This window comes from Tenrec ecaudatus, chromosome 2 (genome assembly GCF_050624435.1).
Source record: "Tenrec ecaudatus isolate mTenEca1 chromosome 2, mTenEca1.hap1, whole genome shotgun sequence".
Lineage (NCBI taxonomy): Eukaryota > Metazoa > Chordata > Mammalia > Afrosoricida > Tenrecidae > Tenrec > Tenrec ecaudatus.
Genome location: NC_134531.1, coordinates 11,444,083 through 11,469,718, shown reverse-complemented (window position 1 = coordinate 11,469,718; position 25,636 = coordinate 11,444,083). Strand labels below are relative to the sequence as shown.

Sequence of the window (25,636 nt, the reverse complement as noted above, 5' to 3'; positions counted from 1 at the left end):
CAATTATCAAGACTGCAGCAATGTGCACCAGCTCACAGGACCCAAGGACTAATCCATACCATATATTCCATATTCGCACAATTTTATAAACTTAGATCAGTCAGCCCTATCAGCCCTATCTCTTCTCTTTCATTTTTGTGGATTACATCACAGGGTAGCGATGAGACATGTCCAACTCAATACATATCTTTAGTGCTACATTTTCCTCCACTTCCATTCTAAGATCATCCAGGGGCTGCCATAATGAACACACCGATCTCTCTCACTCCTTTATACTTTCAGTTTAAAAGGGAACTTGTTTTCCTGCTGGGTACAGAACCTTCCCACTCTCGTGCATTTAATGACAAATTGCTTGTTCAAAATGTCCAAAATGCAAATAGACTTTTTCTTTGCAAGTCTTTCCTTCGTCTGTAAAACTCTTGCTCTTTGTCAGCAGTTCTGGGTGGGCTTAAGGTTTTATTTCTAATCCCCTTACTCTACCTTGTCTTCATACAAAAAGACTTTTCTTTTCAGGCAATCCTTAACTCCCTCTTTAGTATAGCTAATCAAACATAGCCTCAAGGCAAACTTACAATTTCTATTAATCATGATTAATGTCCTACAATTCAATACCAGGTAGCAGAAATATTCAGTATTCACAGTGAAGTCAAATAACTCTTAGCCTTTTAAATAATATCTAAATAAAATAATATCTTCTCCACCCCTGGGCTGCATCCATTTATGTACATATAACCTGGATACTCTGGCAGGATGGTTCCAGAAGGTTCTGGTCTCCCATTATTCTTAATCATACAAACTTTTTCACCAGGCCATCCCAGAAGCAGTTGTTCAATTTTCATCTGCGGCATATCATTCCTTACACCTTATAAGGGTAGCAGTAACCAAAATGGCCATTCCAGGAATCAAATACTTTTACTTCCCAAGCATTTTTAGCTCTGTCTATTAAAAGTTTCCATGCTCTGGCCACCTAATCAGACATGATCTGTAAAAATGCATGACGTTCAGCAGACAGATCTGGAACTATCTATTGGCCTTTTATTTCTTTGTTTGTTTTGTTTTTCTTTTGCTCTGTGTCCTATCTATATAAGATAAGCAGGATGAACAATCCTGCAGAGAAATCAATGGGACTGGCAGTTCCAGGGGACCATGGGAGAGGAGGGGGTGAGGAGTAGTAGTGAGGATCCAACAAACTCAGGGATAAGGGAACAAACAAGAGATCCAAAATTGATGGCAAGGAAGGTGTATAATGCCTGGTGGGGTTTAATCAAGTGCAATGTATCTGAGAGGAATTACGAAGTACCAAATGGAGGGTGAACATGATAGTGGGATAGGAGGAGGGTGAAAGGAAATAGAAGAAATAAATAGGAGACATAATCTATTTATTGAAATATAGTTATAAGCATATATATGTAAATATATTAATTTACAGTGAAAGGAATAAAGACCTGTACACATATTTATATGTTAAGTATTAAGATAGCAGACAGACTTTGGACCTCTACTCAAGACCTCTCCTAACACAAGAACACTTTGCTCTAATAATTTTGCACTCTTTGATACTCACCTAGAGGTACAAAAGTTAATGTGGTGAAGAGAGTTGATGGTGCTCGGCTATTAAAAGATATAGTGTCAGAGATCTTAAAGGCTTGAAGTTAACCAATCAGCCATCCAGCAGGGAAGCAAATAAGCCCACATGGAAGTAGCACACCAGCCTGTGTGATCAAAGATCCAAACAATCAACTATATCCACATGATTGAGGGGGTTTGGAGTGGAGACCCAAAGCCCATCTTTAGACAATTAGATACTCCACCCTCCACCCCTCATAGAAAGGTTATAAGAAAGGGAATGATTCAACCAAGGTGCAGCATAGCAGCAACAAAGCACACATCATTCCTCTAGTTCCTGAATACTGCCTTCCCCCCTCCCCCAACCCTACAACTGAAAATGATCCAGTTGTACCAGAGAACACACATTGGTACAGATAAGAGTCCTTGACACATGGAATTCAGGACAGGTACACCCCTCAGGACCAGTAGTGGGAGTAGAAATATGATGAAATAGAACCCTGTTCTATAGGGTTGCTATGAATTGGTATCATTTTGGTGACAGTGAGTTTGTTTTTTCCACTTTCTACCTATGCATATGTATCAAAATCTTAAATGGTCTTCTTCATTACAAGATTTAATATCTTTTATTATTGAATGTAGCCAACATATTTAATAGAACATTCTAAGATAAACCTTTCAAATTGTTTGCAACTGTGTGTCTATTATTCCCTTGATATGATAAAATTTAAGATTATGGCTTACCATGTGGTAAGAAAAATATAATTATTTTAAGCAACAAAGTAGTGAATGGAATAAGCCTACCATTTTAAATATAATTCAGCTATGTAAGGTTTGATGGCTATTTGGAAAGCCCTAGTGGTTTTATTACATCCCCTACAGCAATGAATTCAACACTAAGAACGAATAAAAGGCAGTCAGACCACATTTTAATAAAGTACATTAATGAACAGATGTTGACTCTTTAACTATTCTCTTGTTCTTAGCTGCAGGTTTTATCAGCCAGAGGGCAGCAGTAGTCTGTAGAGAAAGCACACCCTCCCTCCGTCACCACGGTTGATTAGGGGAAGGCAGGTGGCAACCCACAAACTATGCTAATACCTTAATTTTTAAATTGAACTTATTCAAGCAGAGTACACTTTAGCGAATTAATTAATTTAATTATTTATCATCTATCTATGTATCTATCATCTATGCATCTATTTATGAAATATCTGTAACCTTAATTCAATTGAATGTCTGATCAGCAAAAGCAGAATTTCAGCTGCTATATATCAGCAATCTCTAGAGAGTTCTACTTTATTAATGTGCATCATAATTCAGCCCAATTTAGCACATGCTGTACAGGCACCCTAGTAGAATACCTGCTGATTAATACTTGCTATGGAAATGGTAATGTGCTAGTTATGACTTGAGGAAGAAATGAGCTATTGCTGATTGACTACACAGTGGAGTAAATAACAATTCCACCTACTGACTCATCAAAATGATGAGTGATCCCAGGGAGAGATCACCAAAGAAAATGAATTGCTATTGGATGAACAAGTATTAGCTGAGTTCTAAAAGAGGGCTGTTAAACATCCATGAAGACTTCTCTATTGTGTTAACATTTATGCACTCTGAGAAAATTTAAATCTCTGTTTTATATTTGCTCCTTCTATTTTCTTACTCTACAGTCATATTGCGCAGGAGTTATCAGATCAAGGAATGAACGGATTAATGTAACTCAGTATTTTCCTGGTCACCATTTTTTCAAGCACTGAATTTAAAATGATGACAAAAAACGTAAAACATGTAAAACATGGTGATTTATTTCAGGTACTCTATCATGAGGGAAGAGCTACTCAAAAGATCATACTTCAACAAATCTACATACTTCCTGTGCACTATGCTGGCTGTGTCAGGTAAACATTGGGCTGTGAACTGCAAGGTTGGCGTTCAAGATCCATCTGACACAATGATATCCCTTGTTTGATGTTCCCTTCTGAATCCAGCCTGACCTCTGGGAGCTCCCCATCAAAGTACTGCCACAACTGTTGTTACCTTGCAGCACAATTTTATTTGCATGTGATATCAATAATAACTCACTGCCATCGAGTAGATACCAACTTATAGTGACCCTATATGACATATTGTTCTATCACTTGAGCATTCTATTGTGTCACCTTTCTTTGGAATGGGTACATCCATTTGGTCCTGTAGCTGGCTTCCAAAGTTTTTGGCATAGAGGAGCAAATGCTTCTAATGCTTAATCAACAGGTTGAAACATTTTCGTTGGTGTCCATCAATTCCTAGAGCCTTGTTTTTGGTTAATGCTTTCAGTGCAGCTTGAACTTTCACCATCCTTGGATTTTGATCTTATATGACATCTGGAATCCATTGGATGTCAACTACTTCTTTTTGGTTCAGTTGCTATGTGTTATTTCCCTTTTTATGCTTCCTACTTCATCATATATTGAGTTTAAAATATGCTGAATGTAGACATCATATTGTCAGGAGAGGAGACTGCCTAGAGTAGGATATCCTGTTTGATACAATGGAGGGACAAAGGGAAAGGGAAAGGCCCTCAAGGAGCTGGATTGAGTGCCTTTGTGGCTGCAACAATGGGCTCAGGCGTGGGAAGGATTGTGAAGGATGGCCAGGACAGTGTGGTATTTTATTCTGTTGTGCATAGGGTTGCGATGGGTCAGAACTGACTGAATGGCAGATAACAACAGCAATAGCATATTGGACTTACTAAAAGACTGATTTATCAAGCAATGAGCCCACCACTCGAAATATAGATTTCCACACTTTTTTGAACTGCAATTAATTTTTAAAAAATCGTTAGCAACTGGACTTAGCCACTAAATAGACTAAATGTTTGTATTGATCTTTTATGTGGAAAACACTGCTCTCTCTCCTAAATTGTCTAATTAATGAGTTTATATATTATGATTCTGAGAGTGAATGTATCTAAGAGTAAACTTAACGAACCTATAGAACCTGAGATTTTACAGAAAATAATTTTAATTGGTACGTGTTTTTCTTAGAATATAGACCTTCGGTCTTAGTTGTACATGTTGGTTTCGAACATTTGGCTTACTATTGTTAACATCTCTCTTCTACCTCGGGCTTTCATGAAAGTTGGGATAACCCAAGCAAACCATTTTTCCTGTAGATGTTCTTTCCAAAATTTAGGTATTAAAAACCAAAAACATAACAAAACAAACAAAAAGTCCCTAAAAGCCATTTGGGATGGAACAATGGTCCCCAAACCAACCAACTTAACAAAACAATATACCATCTTGATCTGAGCATTTCCTATTGAGGAAATCAATGTGTTAGGGAAAGAGATTCAAGAAAAAATAATAAAGAAAGTAGACTAGTCATCTGAGCTTAAGGTAGGTCAGTAATTATTTTATCTAGTCTCCAGGACAATTTTATAATATTTCTATTTAATACCAGTAAATTCTGCAAAGGTGGTACCAAATCATTGTACATTATAAAACACTAAGGAGAAATACCCCCTTCCGTTCTCTTGAAGTGGCTCTACTTTAATAAACATGTGGCTTAGCTCTCCGCTGCTTTGTTCATATGTATGTGTGAGCTCAACTTACTTCTGGACCCCATCAAAACACACGGGTATGAAGGTTGTTCATTTCCTAATGGGTGACAGCCTGGTGGTCGAACTTCACAGATATTGGTCAACAAACAGATGAAATATTTGATGTGCTTGTGTCTTTCATGTCAAGTAATGCCAACTGCCTGGATGACATCATTGTTAATGCCTTTTCAAAACAAATGTAATCCAACAGAGAATGAAAATTATTGAACAACATTACATATTTCACATGTAAAATATTTTTTGCTGAAGGTAATTCGAAATTGGTTGCAGCAGTATATAATCAGGAAACTTCCAGAGATTAATGTAAGATTCAGAAAAGTATATGGGATGAGTTATATCATTGACGACATTGTGTCTTGACAGAAAGCAGATAATTATACATATAATAATTACACTTGTGTGTTTTATCACTCAATATACACATTCAACAGTATGTAGCATAACAAATTCTAAACAATATCATGCAGAATGAGAATTGGAGAACGTAATGTGCTTATGTATTGACGTTACTGCTGTACATGAAACACTGTCCAGTCCGGTACTACCCTCAAAATAATACCTGTGATAGATCAAGAGTTAGTTATTGTAGCAGTGAGTACTAGATGGCTGAAAGCCAGGAAAGGGATAACCCATAAATGTATCTTTCACCATGCTTTTTCCATTTTAATGCTGAGAAAATATCTAAAAAGGTGGAGCATACAAACATCAGGATTGGAGGAAGACCAATTAATAACAGCAAATACACTGATGACAAAACTTGCTTGCTGAAAATGAAGAAAACTGGAAGCACTTCCTGACGAAAATCAAAGACTATAACCTTTAGTATCACCTTCAACAGGAAGAAAACCCAAACCCCAACAGCCAGGCTGCTAAACTGCATCATGATTCGCGGAGGAAAATGTGAAGTTCTCAAGGATGTAATTTCACTTGTGTTCACGAAACACCCATGGAAGCAGCAGTCAAGAAATCAAGCAGCATGCTGAAATTGGCAACTCTGCTGCAAAAGGCCTGTTTAAAATAATTTAAAGAGCAAATATGTCACTTTAAGAACTGTGGTGCACCTGGCCCAATTCATGGTATCTTTCACTCGCCTCATCTACACGTGAAAGGTAGAAAATGAGTAAGGATGACTGAATAAAAAATGATTGCTTTGAATTTTGCTGTTGGTGAAGAAAATCTAACGTACCGTGGACTTCCAGTAGAATGAACACAGTGTGCTTGGATGAGTAGAGCCAGAATGCTCCTTGGAAGCGAGGATGGAAAGATTTCCCCTCAAATACTTAGAATATGTTATCAGGAGGGTCTGTTCCCGGAAGGCCACCATGCTTGATAAGTTGAGGGTCAGTAAGAAGACAAACACCTTCAATGTGATGGGTGGGAAAAAAGGGCTGTCACATGGTCTCAAATGTAATACTTGTGAGGACAACACAGGACCATACAGCATCTCATTCTTTTGTGCAAAAAGCGGCCGTGAGTGGAAGCTGATCGGTGGCACCTAATAGCAGCAGCCACCACACGGTGTCAAAAGAATCAAAGCTCAATGGGTATTGAACAAAATACTGCTTCTGAGTAGTTATTGTTTATACATATAGGAAGGCCATTTGAATCCCAGTAAAAGAAAATGGAGATAGGTACCATGGGATTCTAAAGACAAGTAGAGGGAGACAGGTAGATCATCCAGACTAACTTTAAAATGATTGATTGAACTCTGTCTTCATCCTTTACTGAGCTCAACTAGTATAGACATACCTCTGCACTGGATCTCTGCCCACCTGTAGCTATGAGGTATTTTTATATTTAAGAGAAAAAAATCTTTAGAATACTTCTCTACCAGGAAAATATCATCTACAGCACCTCAGATAAGTATGGCAGGCTTTGTTATGGTTAATATTCCTTTCACAGATTAGCGAAACTTTAAAATCAAAGTGAGATGTGCGTTATATTTTCCTCTCGAACAATGATAAGTCTAAGTTTAGTTTTGTATAAAATGTGCCAGCTAGTTTCCATAGTAGCAGGAGCATTTCACACATCCGTCAGGAATGGGTGAGACGTTTAGATTTTTTACATCTTAACCATTATTTGATAAAGTCTCTGTTTAATTTTACTTTTCCTGATAGCTGTTTTTGGGTTATTGTTCAGTTCTATCAAGTCAGTTCTGACTCATAGTGACCCTAAGCACAATAAAATGAAATACTGCCCAGTGATACACTCTCCTTAAAAATGTTCTTGTGTTTGAGTTCATTGTCACACACATTGTATCAGTGCATCTCATTGAGAGCCTCGCTGTAATTTTCATCTGAATTTCTGATAATGGCTAGTAATGTTGAATGGCATGAGTTATGGTATGCTTCCAGTGGTTAATCATTCAACTCATGATATTCATCTCATCTACAGACTTGCCATCAGTATAGTCTTATTGGAGAAGTCTTTCTGCATGTACATTTACAAAATTGAATTTGGGAGACCCTTTTGTATTCTAGATGTGGATCCTTTGTTATATATTTAACTAATAAATATATTCCCTGTCTTCGACCTGGTTTTTATCCTCTTTATGGAGTCTTCTCAGGATCAGATTTTTAAAATTTTTTGAAATCAAATTTATAGATATTTATATTTATGGTCTGTTTTTTATGTTAGGTATGTGAACACTTCAGCATACCTTAGTCCAACTATTAAAAGAAGAATGAAGTCTTACCACAGTCTTCTGAATTTTAAATGAAAATCATTTGCCATGACAAGTATCAGAAAAATGTTAACTGGAATGAGAAAAGCCATTAAAAATATCAACTGCAACATAACACAGATATTAGAATAATATCTAATCTGGTGGTGAGGGGGTTGGACAGTTAACCTCAAAATCATCGATTCAAACCCATCCGCTGCTTTGTAGGAGAAAGATGAGACTTTGTGATCCCATAAAGATTTACAGCCCCAGACACTCTGTAGATGGTGGTGATGAGTAAGAATCAATTTGATAGCCTTAAGTTTCCTTTTGGTTTTATCATAAAACTATTTAATAAGTAATTATATACACATTTGAAATATAGTAATTAAAGTATTGGCAAAGAAAAAAAATCTCAGCCAAGAAATAAAAGCTATCGAGAAGGAAATAGAATATAGCATAGTCCTTGAGGAGGTTTATGCCAACGTTGTAAGTGTATGGGAGCTTGCATAAAAACTAGACAGTTATTGTAATTGAAATTGTTGCTTTTAGGACACATCGAGTCAGTTCCATCTCATATAATGATCCGATGTACAGCAGGAAATGCTGTCTGATGCTAACTAAGTCAATCTCCCATTTATTGTTATAACTAAGCCCACTGTTGCAGTCACTGTGTAAATCATTCTCATCAATGGTCTTCTTTTTTAGGATGCTCTACTTTATCAAACATGATGTCTTTCTCATGAGAACGTGCCCAGAGAGTATCAGACAACGTTTCTCCATCCTAGCATCTAAGGACCATTCCAGCAGAACGTCTGTCCACACACATTTGTTTGTTCTTTTGGATAGTCCACGATGCATTCAATATTCTTTTCTGTTCATAATCCAAATTCATCAAGACTTCTTAAGCCTTATTTATTCATTGTCTGGCTTTCACATGCCTGAGAGGCAGTTGAAAACACCAACGATGGGGTGAGGTACATTTTAGGTCTTAAATGGAAATCTTTGCTCTTTAACATTGTCAAAAGGTCTCATGCAGCAGATTTTCCCAAATGCAATTATTTGATTTCTTGTCTGCTACTACCATGAATATTGATTGTAATTTACAGACAAACCAAAACATACATCTAAACACTACATTTTCACTAATTTTTTAATTTTAATTTTTCATATTTCTATTTTATTTATAAAAGTACCACTGCAGTTTAAGAGAAATCATAGTTTTTCAGAAGCATATTTAATAAGTATTGGTTTAAAAGTCTTGCAGCTCTTTCTAAAATTCATTCTAAATTTGGTAACTGTCTGCTATTTTCTTCAAGGGACATTGGGCCACTACTGGAGATGTCTCTGTTAACCCTCTATAATGCACAACGAAGCTGTCCACACCAAAGTATTTTGCAGCCCACACATTATTAGTGTCAACATTGATCAATAGGTTAAGCACACATTTTAATAAATAAGGCATACATGAGGGGGTACCCCCCAAAAGTAATTTTTTCAGTTATGTATTTAAACATTTTTACAAATCAACCTAATCACCTTCCAAGTATTCTCCATTGAAATTGATATATTTGTCAAATCTGTGATTACATCCTTGGAAACATTTTCAAACTCATGTGTTTGGATGGATGACAACACCTCCCTTGTTTTTTCCTTCACTTCTATGTCATCAAATCGCTGTGCTTTCATATCCCTCTTCATTCACAGAAATTAAAAGGAGCCACACAGGCAAGGTCGAGTGAGGAAGGTGAGTGGGGCAAGAAAGGCGTGCTGTTTTTGCCCAAAGACAGTCACCTATCTGCTACAAATCAGGCCTATTTTGTCGCAAACTGTTACACTGTATTTTCAGAATCTGAAAATAGAAACTTTGATTAACAGTCTGACCTGGTGGAATGAAATCCAAATGCACTATGAGTTCACATTTTCATTTGCTCTTGGGAAGTTGGCAGACATCTAGAATAAGCTTTGTCATCAGATGGCATTTTGTCTTTTTTGAAATGAGGAAACCACTTGAATTCTTCCCACAGCACTGTCCTTGTAAAATTCCAGGTTCTGTGGAATTTTTCCTGAGCAGCAATCAAAATGTAACAGCGACACTCTGATTTCTCAGATCAGCCATGACGAAAAGTGAGGTTCTGGTTAAATTGCTTTTAAGAAAAATTCCCTGTGACCAGAGAGAACCTTCCCAGGCAATGCCACTAGGCGCACTGACTCAGAGCGAGTTGCTAGATGCTCTCTAAGTAGGAAAAATGCATATTAAACAGCAATTCCCAGCAGAGCTTTGCCCCCATTTTTTTGTTTTGTTTGTTTTTTGGGGGATGAGTGTACCACTCGTATTGAAAATACTATGGACTACCAAAAAAACAAACACATCTGTCTGGCTAGAAGTATAGCCAGAATGCTCTTTGGAGCCAGAAATGTCAAGATTTTGTCTTGTGTACTTTGAACATCTTGCCTGAAGCAGCCAGCCCCTAGAGAAAGATAGCATGCTTGGCAAAATCGAAGGGAAAAGAAAAAAATAGACTGCAAAAACAGGCTCAAACATCAGAACAATGGTGAGTCTGGTTCCGAAATGGGCAGTGTTTTATTTTGTTCTGTTGTACATTAGGTCACGATGGATTGAAACTGACTTGATGGCAAAGAGTCATTAGTTTTAGAGCCCTCCACAATCTAATCTGGCCTCCAATTAACTTGATTGTAGTGACAAGAACCCTATTATCAAAAAAAATGTCATCCATAAGTACCCAGAGTTAGGACTACTACAAATCTTTTGGTGGAACCCAATTTAACCCACTACCTTATGATAACTAAGTTTGAAGATAAGCAACAATTAATCTATACCTCAATATTAAAAACAAATAAAAGTTCAAAAACATTTTTATAAATTTAGTAATTTTAATAAATGTAAATATAAACAATATTTATAGATCAGAAAAAATTAAAGTCAAATATCTCCCCATAAAAATTCAAATCTAACAAAATAGAAAAAAATTGTTGAACATTAAATATCTGGGTAGGAGATAATGTATAAAAGATAAAGGGAGAGTTCTCTTATTATATACAATGAATTTTATGAAGCCTCTTTAATTACTAAGAAGCCTGGTGCTGGCACAGGAATAAATCCACACTCCAACAGAGGATCATGAAGAGCCCAAGTCCTGAAGAAATGCCTCTATTTGCTAAGAAGGGGGCTCACATCTGACAGGCCCTTTATAGTCAGAATGACATTTTAGAGAAAAATGCAGCCCATCATTCTAACCAGGAAATAAGAAGGCTTTTATTTCATAGCACAGTGGTTTGGTATTTAAGCAACATTGAATTCATTTAAACATGGAATAATGACAAGGAGCAGCTACTATTTGCTCTGTGTTTGGCAGCACTGAACACTTCAAAGGCAGGGTTTAGGAAATTAAAGATATATCTCAGCTAGGATAAAAGATTTGAAAAGACAGAGCTCCAGTAGAATAACAACCGCCATGAAAGCAGAAAGCAGTGAGTACCTGGAAGGAAAGAACGGCTCGCAGAGGACCCGAGAGCTGACCAGCATGTCGCTTTGTCACAGAGCCCTGGAACTGAAGATTCTTTCTTAACATGATCGTGTTACAAAGCTTGGCTGAAAACTCTAATCATAAATAACAATGGCAGAACAACTGAAGCACAATATTTACAAAAATGTTAATGAGTGTAAGCAACTAACCCTGCATCTATGAAAACAGAATAAAATGATCTGGTGAGAGAACTAACATTTAGGAGGAGGATACATTAAAATATGAGAATAAGGTTAGCCCCACAAAATACCAATGTCTCTGATTGTTAAACTGAACCAAGGTACTCTTGAAGTTGCTATAATAAATTCATTTGCCCACTAATATATTCCATTTAAATATTACCTAAGATTACTTAAATACAATTATAAACCTTTGTTTTGGTCACTAAGTCAAAGTCTACAACCGTAGCTGCGGCTCATAGTAAAGTTAAGTCGACTTGGACAATTTAGAGTCTGCAATGTGAGTGCAGGCTTAGATCCAAATTTCAGGAAGTCCCAAAGGTAATTCTAACATCACAGGCTCTGCTGAATTTCAGTTCCAGAACTACCTAAATGTGTTTTAAATTTTTAAAATTATTAAAAATAACTACATGTGTTTTGCAGAAAAATTTAACTCATAAATAGCTAAAGAAAAAAAGAACACATGACAAAAGGAAAGAAAGCCAACTATTTTGTGTAACTGCATGCAAATGAAGATGACATAAACAGTATAAAAAGGGTACATATAAAGTATGTATGTAAATATATAAACACACATGAATATATACATATTTATGTGCATATACACATATTATCCTGAGTAATTTCTCTGGGTTCTAAAAAGAAGTTGAACATTATAAATTTAGATTGATTAAATAATACTATCACAGATTAGAATTACCTAAATTTTTAAAAGTCATATTGTATTATTTATCCTCGGTCACAGTCTAATGCTTTTTAAAACATGTTTGCTCTAAAATTTTTTGAGAAAGTAAACTTTCCCTCTTGACTTGACTTCCTGTCATTCAAGGTAGAAGTATAACATATACATGCTTCCAATTCACCATTTATTTAATGAATTCCTCAGAGAGAGTCAGAAAAGGACCACGCAGGTTTGAAGCCTTAAAGGAGATATATCTGTGTATACTCTCACAGACAGACATGTATTTATGCACATGTATTATGTTGTGTTGTGCCTAGGTGCCATTGCGTCCGTTCTGACTCAGTGTGACCCAAGAGAGAGAATCGTTGCCTAGCCTTATGCCATCCTCACATTGTTGCTATTATCGAACTCACTGTTACTGCTCTTGTGCCAGTACAGCCCATGGGGCTCTTTCACTTCCTCACAGAACCCGTTACTTATCAAGTATGAAGTCCTTCTTGGAATCTGTTCCCTCCTGATAACGTGACCAAATCATTTAACTTGAAGCCCTCTGTTCTCCCTTCTAAGGAGCATTCTGGCTGCATTTTTTTCCAAGAAAGACTTGTATGTTTTTCTGGCAGTCCAGAATATATTCACTATTTGCCAATATCATAATTGAAATGGAAAATTTATTTGGATTTTTTAAAATTAATTTTCTGACCACGAGGCAATTGAAAACAGCATGGCAAGACCCAGGCACTGGGAAGACAGACGAGGCATTCTGCTCCTACACACAGTTCTAATGTTTGACACCGTCAAGGCCACTTCTCATTTGCCCTATAGCATTGCCAGGAGTTGGAATCCACCCCATGGAAGGAACATAAGAGTGAGGCACACATTAGTCCTCCAAGAACATCGTTGCTTTTTAATATATCAAAGATGTCTTTAACAGTAGATATGCCCGAAGCATTGTATTGAATGAAATGTCCAAGTTATTCATTTAGGCTTTGGTTGTGGATCCAAGTGAAAGCACTGACAATCTCAATCATTCCCCCATGCACTGTGATGGTTCTTATTGATCTAGTTGTGAGGATTTATTACTATTATTTTTCCTTCTTTGCATTGAGTTACAATTGATCCTGAAAGCTATATTCTTTTATCGTGATTACTAAGAGCTTCGAGTCCTCTTCATTTCCAGCTAATAAGTGTTTGTTACCTGCGTGTTGCAGGCTGTTAGTGAAAAACAATGACCTAGTCTTGCTGTATGTGTATGGATATTGTCCCATCGCAGAGAGTGTTGTCAGGACAGGGATCTTTTGGGGAGTGTATGCCATTCCTCCTCAGTTGTCCTTTCCTGCATAGTTAAACATACAATGTTCTGGTTTAAAATGGTTAGCACTAGTCTATGTCTTCTCACAAATGTCTAGGATAAAGATATTTACACATTCCATTTAACTTTTGATAACTTCAAATTTTTCTAGATCTACACTTTATTTATTCTGTGTTCCCATCATTAATAGCTATTTGTGGCTGTTTCACCTTATTGTGGGTTCTAATACATCCATAAATAAATATCACCAAAGAATTATTCCATCTACGAGCTTGCATGATGAAAGAAAAAGTGTCATTGAAAATACAGGAAAGAAAGAAAAGATCCAAGTGTGTTAGAATAAACCAGCCCCTAACAATCGTGGGGAGTCCATAGGTGCAAGTGTAGGCCAATATTATATATAGAATAGGTCATAGCAAAGTCATAGGAGGTAGAAGCGATCGGAGCGAAGGTAAAATAAAGGAGTGAGACAGAATTTATAGTAGCATGCTCATCTCTGGACTGCTATGATCTCAGCCACCAGGTCTGAGCAGAGAGCAGAAGGAGGAAAGGGTGAATAGATTTCTGACCAAGGCTTACATAGTTTTCAGGGCATCCAAGCCCCCTGAATACAGGGATCCACATGCGGGGTCAGGGACAGGCTGTCAGGGGCTCAACCCTTCTCCCTGCATGTTCCAGGAAATAAAGCTGACAGACTATTGTCTGATGGACAAGTCTCAGAAGAGGCTCCAAGAATAACCGTCTTTCCTTTCCACCTGCAACGGCTGGACAATTAGACTAAAGTAAAAAACACGAGAGCAGTGGAAAACGCCCAGCAGCTGCAGCCCCTTCCCCTCCCCAAAGGGACTCTCTTTGATACCTGCTTTAAAATCCACCACTCTCCTCACTGGGCATGACTTCCCTCGGCTGCTTGCTAGACCAGGGGTCCTCAAACTTTTTAAACAGGGGAGGCCAGTTCACTCTAGCCCTCAGATGGTTGGAGGGCCGGACTATAGTTTTCAAAAAAAAGCTATGAACAAATTCCTATGCACGCTGCACATGATTTTTTAAGGCGGGAGACAGACCCAGTCATGGACACAGCAGTGGGCTGGGCCTCCTTGCTTGATTCGTTTCCAGCTGATCAGTTCATAAATTTGGACAGGGTGAGGCGGGAGAGGGTGAGGCCGCCACCAGGAGCTCTGGACATACTCTCCTCCTGGGGCAGGCTTGGCAGGTACAGACTGGAGGACAAAACCTCCCAAGCCCCACCAGAGGCTGGCAGGAAGACCATGGATCAATGACTGCTGTCCCACACAGATGGAGACCTGGGACTTAGTGGTTGTGCCATGGGCTTGCATGCCCTAGCAGGTCACAGACCATCAGTGCCCTGGTGAGTGAGCCTGGAAGGATTTGACCAGAGCGATTCATGCAGTGACCGGGCTGGAGCTGCCGGCTGGGACTTGGCCTTGTAGTGGTTGCATCTGCTCACACAACTTAGGGGGTCAGCACGGGCTATGGGGAGGGCTGGAGCCCCTTTGGGAATTGGGGCTCATAGGGGTGAGACCAGACAGGCAGGATGGGGCCCCCAGGCTGAGGAGAGAAACCAAGGGTGTTATGTCTTTCAAGACACAGACACCCTAAGACCAGAGTTCCAGCCTTGAGCATCAGAGGCCAAGATGAACCAGCCCTCGGCCCCATCCTGGCACAGGGGATAAGGTCATCAGGAAACACGACCCCCGCCCCCCATCCAGCCCTCCCTGCCTGAAGGTCAGTAAGCTGTAGTTCTAATGGGGGGTGACCAATGCCTATGGCTGCTTGGGGTTGAACTGCCCACTTACTTCCCCTGGGAGGCAGATTTGTTGCCTTTAGGGATGAACTTCAGGGAGCTGCTGAATATTCAGAAGCGGGAGTGACTCCACTTGGGGCCATCATTGAAGGTGGCCAAGCCCGTGGCCGCATTTACGGCAAGACATCAAGGCCTCAGGCTGATTGCGCTCGGGCCGCTTGGCCACTGTATCATCGTTGATGGTCTCCGTGAAGGCTGGCCACGGCCACGAGTGCTCGTACTTGGAGCGGCTGGAGAGTAGCCCGTAGCCGGACTTGGCACACATGGAGACAGCGGGTCCAACGTGATTCTGGAAAACCTCGCTCCAGAGAAGCTGCAGAAAGACATAGTGCTGCCAGGTTCCCATCCCATTCTCACACTCTGACAGTTCTGAGTGCACCTACCCCTCCGCACTTATCTTATTTTAAAGTAAAAAACCAAAATGGACAAAAACACCACATGTGGCCCACCGGCCATAGTTTGAGGACCCCTGTGCTAGAACATAGAAACTCATCAGGGAGCTTTTTTTCTTATAAAGAGGTGTTACAGCCTCTTAACTTTCCCTGTTTTTTCTTGTGCCTCCTTTCACCTCTCACCACATATGTCACAGGAAGGGACTGTACAGTGAGCATATGTGTCACAGGAAGGGGATGAGCTAGGGGTGTTCACACAATAGGAAGGGGAGGGACTAGAGGTTACACATGTGACAAGATGAGTGGATACTAGACTCAAGATGGCAGCCTAACCTTGGTTGTCCTTGAGTTAACTGGACCGTATCTCTAGGCTCACCTTTTTTTTTTTTAATCATTTTATTAAGGGCTCATAGAACTCTTATCACAATCCCTATATACATCAATTGTGTCAAGCACATTTGTACATTCATTGCCCTCATCATTCTCAAATCATTTGCTCTCCATTTGTTTATTGTCCAAGTTTCACATATATGTGCTGTTGTTAGGTAACACTGAGTCCTTTCTGACCCATGGAGACCTTCTGTACAACAAAACAAAACACCACCTGGTCCTACACTGTCCTCACATTAGTCCCTATGCTTCAGCGCATGGTTGCAGCAAGAGTGTCCATCTATGTCCTTGAGGGACTTCCTCTTTCTCATTGCCCCTCCACTTTACCAAACACGATGTCCTTCTTCAGGGTCTAGTATCTCCTTACAACATGACCAAAGAATCTAAGACAAAGTCTTACCACTTGCCTCTAAGGAGCTCTCTTGCCATCCTCCTTCTAAGACAGATTGGTTTATCCATTAAACAGTATGATGGTATTTTCAGTAGTCTTCTCTAGCACCACAAGTCACATGTGTTGACCTTATACAGCCTCCATTATCCAATGATCTGTGTTACTTGTATATGAGGCTACTGAAAATGCCATTGCTTTAGGAAGTCTCAAGATGACTTGTAGTTCAAATCACCCCCTGGTGCTTCTGTTGCTATGACAGAAAATTAAGGGGTGAGAAGGCCAATATTAGGAGGTAGGGTGGTGAATAGAAAACCAGTGTACTAGGGTTTATATTTCAGACCTCCCCTCATATTTTCACACACAGAGCTATTCAAGGGCTCACTGTGATGCTCTGTTCACCCCATCTGCCTGAGGATGCTCCCCATCCTTGCTAGGTCCACCACTCCTTCCTGCACCTGAGATCTGAGACCCACCAGCTACAATAATCCCCCCCCCCAGAATACTGTCAGGGTGGTAATAATCCCAGGCCTATGGAGGGTCTCCGAAAACTAGCCACAAAAGCTCGCTCTAGTGCTCTTCTCTGGCCTTCTCTCCACTTGATGTATTCAGGGGCTTGGCATCTGTTATGGCTGAGACAGCTGTGTTCTTGTGATTGTGTTCATTATCCTGAGATAACGTACCTCTGGTGAGTCAGATCAGAAGGTCTGGGGTCGTGCAGGTGGCCAAGTGGGGGTGGGAGGATAGAGTCTATTCCTGTTGCCTATCTAAGTAGCCTAAGGGATTGGAGTATAGCACAATCTGACTCAGCTGGTCAGTGTCTTATGTGGAAGGCTTGTTTTGCTGACTTACTATTGTGTGGTCTTTGAACACTCTTTCAAAGACTCTTGATCAAGCCAAAACTGATACAAGTCATTTTTGGCCAAGGCCACTGACTTTACCTTCCAGTGTTCTTTTCTGGTTTGTTATGCTGAAGCTTTGTTAATGCACCAGGCATGAGATGCCTCAGACTCTGAGTTACAAGAAGGACACATCCTTGGAATGAAAGCATTTTTTAAGGATTTTATTTCAATTTTTAGGGGCTTGTAGGGTGTCCTGGTATTGGGACTGTGCCATACTGTTCACCTGGAAAGGGGGTTTAAGTGGGCTGAGTATGTTTGAGGCTCATTTGGGGTGAGCAGTCCTGGATGGAAAACTAGCTCCTTCCTAGCTCAGTGCTACTTAGCTTCATAGGCTGTGCTCCAGGAATCGGCAATCTGCAAGGCTAAATAGCTCAGGGGGGGGGGGGGCTGTGATTGTAGTAAATTAGTGTCTAATTATCTTTGGTTACCCATGCTGGCAAACCATTCATGGAGCTGGGCAAAGGGGTAGAGGGTGGCGGATATTGTCACTCAAGGTGGGAAGGAGAGGTACAAAGAATTCCCCAGGAAATTGCATCAGACTCCACCAAACTGCCATGCAGACAAATACCCACATCAGCAGTCCCTTCAATAAAGGAAAAGGGGGAAAAATGAAAACAGAAACAAAGTCTGAGGAGGACCTGAACCTAATAACATATATAGAAGACGCAGACTTTGAACTGCCACAGAATGAAATCTTCAGTATGCCGCTTAGAGTCATACAGGATATGAGGGATTCAATACCAAAAAGAAAAAAGAGAAATAGAAAGCATAGAGCCTACATGCCAAAGGGAAACACAAGATTTAAGAAAGGATAAAAGCAGAAGCTAAGAAAGGATAAAAGACCTTACCAACAGTCTGGAAGAGATGGAGAATTATACCAGAAACATTAAAAATGGCCAAGGAAAATTAAACAAAAGTGAAAGACAAACAAAAGAATCAAAGATTTAGAAAACCTGAGAATAATGAGTGGTGTTGTGAAGAGAAACACTATTAGAATAATTGGAATAGCACAGCAAGACATAATGAAAAAATCAATAGCCAAGATAGCGGGGGAATTTCTAGAAGAAAATTTCCTCCATTTAATGAAGGAAAATCAGACTATCACCAAAGAAGCAGAGAGGATACCACTTAGACTGAACTCCAAGAAGAAAATACTGTGGCACACAATAGTTAAATTATTCAACTTTGAGGAAAAAGACTGTTATAAAAGCAGTTGGAGAAAAAAAAATGCAGTCTCCTAAAAGGGTAATCAGATAAGTATATTCTCAGACTTATCAGCAGAAAGGTAACGAGAGAATGGGGTAGACGCTTCCAAAATTTGAGAGAGTAATGGTAACCCAAGAATCCTCTATCCCACCAAACTTTCTATCAAAATAGATGGAGAGGTAAACGTTTTCCCAGATCAGGAAAAATTTAGAGAATACATTTAAAAATATATATTTTTTAAACCAGCACAACAAAAATTGCTTTTCAATTAACTTTGGTCAGAAGTCCAATATCCACAAAGCACAAACATGAAACCACCACATAGTGTAACACTATCCATAAATCAGAGAATTTAAAGCAATGCCATTGATTCAACGGTGAAGAGAAGACAAAAATGAATCTCCCCCACATACATAACACACTGATAAGAAGGGAGGGAGAAAAATGTCTATCACAAAAGATACAAGATGGCAACAAAGAATTCACACATGAATATAATAACTCTGAACATCAATGATCTGAAGTCCCCCATCAAAAAACAAGGGCTAGCAGATGGGATTAGGAAACAAAACCCAGTAATCTGTTGTCTACACGAGACACATCTCAAGCTCATAGACAAAAAACAGATTGTAGATCAAAGGTTGGTAGAAGGTATATCATGCTATTGGCAATCTAAATAAAGCAGGAGTTGCAATTCTAATCCCTGAAAAATATGATTTAAAGGTGCAGGATATATTAAGAGAAGAGTATGGGCATTATATAATACTTAAGTGATCAGTAGACCAAGAGTCACTGAGAATAATAAACATACTTGCCTGATAGACCATGAAATATGCCAATTAAATCCTTCAAAATATGGTAAAAGAAATTACAGGATCAACAATCCTAGTAGAACAGATCATTTCCTGAAAAAGATAGATTAGCCAGAAAAAGCTCAACAAGGAGGCTATAGAGCTAAACTCTTCAATAAGCCTACTCAACCTGATAGAGACAGTCAGAGCTCTGCACTCAACTGCAAAAATGTATATTCTTTTCAAGTTCACGGGCACATATTCAAGAATAGAACACATACAGAGACACAGTAAAATTTAAGCAAATTCAAACATATAGAGGTCACTCAGACCTCCTTTTCTAATCAATATGATATAAAGCTGGAAATCAAAAAAGAATTTTTTTCAAAAATGGGGGGAAGCATATACTTAGAGGATGAATAAATTAATTCTCCATAAGTAGAGGCGGAATTGGGAAGTTTCTAGAAACCAATGAGAATGAGACTATTACATACAAAATTCTGTGGGACACAGCAAAGGCAGATATCAGAGGATGCTTGGTAGTGATAAATGCACATATGAAGAAGTAAGAGAGACTTATGGTGGATACCCTGTTGTAAAACCATCAGCAGTTGGAACAGAATCAACAGAATAATCCTTCTAATAGCAAAATAAAATAAAGTAGGAAAACCAGGTCAGAGATAAACAAGTGTGAACACAAACAAACAAACCAAAAAGAATGAAGAAAATCAACTCAGAAAAAAATGAGTTCTTTGAAAGGATGAACAGAATTGACAAGCATTGGCAAACCTAACAAAAGACAGGAAGGAACAGATGTCAATATCTTGGTTGAGGGATGAAACATGGGAAATTACAAAGGACCCTAGTGAAATTAAAAGACTAATTATATAGAACTACAAAGGACTGTACTCCAAGGCCTAGAACAACTTGAAAAAAATGGACAACTACCTGGAAAAGCAAACACTCCCCATATTATTTCATATGAATGCTAATAACTTAAACAGACCCATAGCAAAAAAATAGAAATAGAGAAAATTTTCAAGGAACTACCAACTTAAGAAAGCCCTGGTCCAGATGGCTTCAAAGGACAATTCTAGCTAGCATTCAGGGAATAGCTGACAGCAATTCTATCCAAATTCTTCCAGAACATAAAAAAGGATGGTAAACCCCCAAACACATTCTGTGACACTAGTATAACACTGATGCCAAAATTGGGCAAGGATAAAATATGAATAGAGAACTACAGGACATTATTAAAAGAAAACAAAAGGAACTTCAACAAGTGAAAAAAATAGACCATGCTCATCACTTTAGTCCAGGTTGACTAGAGAAACAAATCCCAGGGACACTCATGTATGTATGTAAGAGAGAGCTATATATCAAAAATCAGTTGTATGTTGAGAAAACATCCTGACCCTGGCCAGATCAAGCCCATAAATCTGATATTTGCCAATATGTCCAATACTAGTCCATGAATTCCTATTCAGACGCCGACAGCACATGCAATGATGCTAAATGCAGGAAGATCACAAGAAGAAGCATACCAGCCTGTGTGATCATGAGGTGTCCTCAGGACCAGGTAACAGGCACCAGATGACCCATAACAAACAAACAATCAAAGAAACAAACCATATTGTTTTAAATGAGGTGGGTCAGAGCAGAGACCTAAAGTCCACCTGTAGACAATGGTACATCCTCATTATCTCTAATGAACATAGATGCAAAAATATTTAACAAAATCTTATCCAATAGAATTCAAAAAAGAATAATTCATCATGACCAAGTAAGATTCATATCAGGTAGAGGGATGGCTCAACATCCAAAAATCCATCACCATTATCCACTCCATTTAGAAGAAAACAGAAAGAATTCCTAATAATATCAATACATGCAGAAAAATCATTCAATAACATCCAACACTCATCCCCTCAGAGAGAGGCCACAAGGAAGGGATGAGTCAACCAGGGCACAGTAAAGCACCAATGAAACACACAATATTCCTCTGGATTCTTGAGGTTTCTCACCCCCCACTATTATGGCACCAGTACTTCCTTTAACTCATGGTTAGACTGGAGCATGTGCACAGGTACAGATAAGAGATAAGAACTCACGGCACATGGAATCCAGGAAAAGGAATGGGAATAGTGATACCAGAAAGGTAAGGGGAAGGTAGGAAGAAGAGAGAAAGAAGAGGGGTGAACAAGAGCAACTATGGGGAAGGATGACAGCAGTTAGTGTAAGATATGAAAATAATAACTTATAATTTATCAATGGGTCTTGAGTATGGAAGTGGGGAGGGAGGGGGAAAAAAGCAAACCAAGGGCTCAATAGAAAGTAAGTGTCCAGAAAAGAATGATGTCAACATATGTAGAAATATGTTTGATACAATTTATGAATGGGTTGTTGTAATTGTTGTACTAGGCCCAAATAAAATGACCTTTCTATTAAAAAAAACAGAAAAAATAAGAGGGTAATGCCAAAGATCAGCAAGGTAAGAGCCAAGCCATGATGTCCCTGTGGAATCCCAATTGTGGACTTCTGAATCAGGGCCAGCGCTTGGCACCTCATCTGAATTGCTTGGTGGATATTCATATGGGGCCACATGGAAATTCTAAAGGTGTAATGGGGTGGGGGTAGGGAACTAGATTAATCCATGCTTGACTGCAGGTAGAACAATGGGGTCCTGTTAAAGCATGCCCCTTGGTCATGAATGCTGAGGATTAACAGGGTATAAGTGCTGTTAGGTAAGCAGGGTCTGGGATATGGATTGTACTGAAAGAAAAGGGGATTGGACTGATGAATTAGGACAGGGACTGCTCACTTTTTAACATATAGAGACACTCATCTACTCTGAGTCAGGACAAAAGTTATACTTGGATCTATTTGTATGAGCTTTCTCTATTTTCTTTTACTTTTGGTGTCTACCTATATAAGATAGTCAGAATAAGCAACCCCAAGGAGACAGGAATGAGACTGATGGTTCTTGGGTGGGGGAAATGGGAGAGGAGGATGCGAGGGAAGGGGAGTGGTGAACCAGTAATGACAGGAACAGGACAGTAGCAAGGGATCTAAAATGGACAGTGAGGAGGGTGTAGCATTCTTCGTTTGGTCTATTGAAATGTATCCAAGATGAATTACTGAGAGGTGAATGATGGGTAAACATAATAGTGGGGCAGGAGGAGAGAAAAAATAAAAAGAGGAAAGAACAAAAAGGTAAAAATTTTGTAATAGGTATAAATATAGTTATATATGTAAATCTATAAACATATAAAGATAAGGAGATATATATATAATATATAATAAGGAAGCAGATGGACTTTGGGCCTCTATGTAAATCTTACCTCAGTACTTGTACTGTTTGTTCAAGACAATGTATGACACTCAACTTCCTGACAAGATCACTGAAGACAAAATGGGTGCATAAGCAAATGTGGTGATGAAAGCTGATGGCACCTGGCTACCAAAAGATATAGCTAGCACCTAGGGTCTTAAAGGCTTGAAGTTAAACCAGTGGGCCGTTAATAAGGCTTCCTCCAATCCTGGTGCCATATTCTTCTTCATATAAGCCAGCTTCATTGATTGTCTTTTCATGCATATGCGGCAATTGAAAACACGATGGTTTGGGTCAGGCACATCTTAGTGCTCAAAATACCACTCATTCTTTTCTACACTGTGCAACAGATTTACCCATGCAGTGCATTCTTTGATCTTTTGGCTGCTGCTTTCATGAACATTGTGAATTCAAGCATGATGAATCTCTTGACTTCCATCTTTTCTTTATTTATCATGATTCTGCCTTAAAAATTTTTTTCTCAGCACACTCCCTCTATGTGTGTCTGAGACTCTAATGCTCTCAGGGAGTCAAAAGCTTTACCTTTATTACCAACTCAAGCCAAACCCACTGCTGTGGAGTAAACCCTGACTCATAGTGACCCTCTGAATGGCTCCTGAGACTCTAAAGCTTCGTCAGATCAGATAGCTCATCTTTCTGCTAAGAATTAGCTGGTGAGTTTGAACTGACAACCTTGCAGCCAGCTTACCCAGCACCCTCAACAAGGAGAGGTAAAATAAGAACTACTCAAGCACAAAGGAAACAGAGTGGTTGGACTGATACAGCTAGAAACTAAGGGAGGCCAAAGAATTTCAGCAATAGCAGATGCTATAAAGAGGCCAAAAAGGGGCCCTTTTGATCTACTCCTGTAAAGAGCTAGTCTTACAACCCCACAGGTGCAGTTCCAACCTGTCCTTTGAGTTAAAGATGGATGGATGACAGTGAGTGAGAGGTGGGTGTAATAGATTCTACATAGACCCCTCCAGGAGCAGTGGTGAGAGTGGCGATGCCTGGAGGGTAGAGGCAATGTGGGGTAGAAAGAGGGAACCGATTACAAGAGTCTACGTATAACCTCCTCTCTGGGGGATGGACAGCAGAGAAGAGGGTGGGGGCAGACGTCGGACAGTGTAACATATGACAAAATAATAATAATTTATGAATTATGAAGGGTTCATGAGGGAGGGCAGGGATGGGAGGGGAAAATGAGGAGCCAATATTAAGGGCTCAAGTAGAAGGCAAATATTTTGAGAATAATGGTGGTAACAAATGTACATATGTGCTTGACACAAAGGATGTATATTTGGATTGTGATAAGAATTTTTATGAGCCCCCAGTGAAATGATTTAAAAACAGAGCCTCTTCCAAGGGAAAAAGATGAAGATTTCTATCCCTGTAGAAAGTTAAATTCTCAGAGACCGACAGAGTCAGTTCTGAACTGTCCTTTAGGTTTTCCATGCATCCAAATTGACTGGAATCAATGAGTTAGTGCATACATGATTGATTGATTAATTGAGTGAGTGAGTGATGGATTGATTGAGTGATTGAGTGAGTGGGTAAGTGAGTGTCAAGGAAGGATGCTCCTCCAACACCTTCAGAGGGACTATGACCTTGCTAAACTGTTATAATATATTGTCTTAGGCTTGGTTGACTAGAGAAACAAATCCAGTGACACTCATGTTTAAGACAAAGCTTTATAACAAGAAGTAATTGTACATCACAACAAATGTCCCAGCCCAGTCCAGCACACGTCTATAAGTCTGAGACTAGTCCATAAGTCCCTCTCCACACCCAGGCAGTCACAGGCAACGATGCCAAACAGAGGAGCATCACCTGTCGGTGGGTGCAAGGCCATGTACATCTAATGGTACGGTTCATCACCGGGCTCTGGTAGGTCTTAGAGTGATTTGCTGGCATGAAAATGAAGACAGACAAAGAGAGGTGCCGGCCTCCAGAGAGCCATTCATCTTGGTTGTACCTTCAAAGGAGGTCGTCGACCTTTGGCCTGATTGACAGGCAAAACTCTACTCATATCTTCTTACAGGGACCACGTTGGCACAAAAACCCTAACGCTCACAAGTATATAACGACTTTGCCTTAAAAAAACTCAGTCAGGTATAAACATATGTACTAAATAGATCAGAATATCGAACAAATTACATAGTCTCTTCTGACATCCATTTTGGTTTTGCCATTGTTTCCTTCCTTTTATAGAAAAAAATGTTTGCTCCTTCATGTATGTTGTCCATAATGTCTCCCACTACTTTTTGGTCTTCAGTCATTAATATTCAATATGTCAAATCTATTTTTGAGACTGGGTCTAAATTCTGGTAGGAAATACTCAAGGTTGTATTTTGTCCCTCATGAATATATTTTAGTTATTCAGCTTTAATTTGAGCTTTCGTTTGATTAATTGATGGTCATTTTCACAGCTGATGCCTGACCTTATTCTAGCTGATAATTTGAGAATCTCTATCATCTAATTCAAATATATAATTAATTTGATTACTGTATATTCCATTAGGCAGGTTCCCTGTGCTTTTGGAAAAGGTTAGTTCCAAAGAATAGGTCATTGACCTTATACATTCTATCATGTGATCTCTGGTGTTATTTCCATCAAAAAGTCCACATTTCCCAATTACCTATCTTACTTCTGGTCACTATTTTGCATTCCAATCATGAGTACTTATTAGTGAATCTTGATTTTATGTTTGATTAATTCTAGACTGTAGAATTTGGTAAAAAAAAATCATCAATTTCATCATTGACAATCAAAATTTGTGCATAAATTGAAATGGTATTCATACATGAGGGCTTTGAACAATTCATGGGGAAAATTCCAGGAACATTTTGAAGCCTTA

At 39.1% G+C, this 25,636-nt stretch overlaps 1 pseudogene; it reads right to left on the bottom strand.

Annotated features, from left to right (window-relative positions):
* Positions 1 to 15,366: 15,366 nt before the first annotated feature.
* On the bottom strand, positions 15,367 to 15,705 carry LOC142440707 (methionine-R-sulfoxide reductase B1 pseudogene; annotated as a pseudogene).
* Positions 15,706 to 25,636: the final 9,931 nt, after the last annotated feature.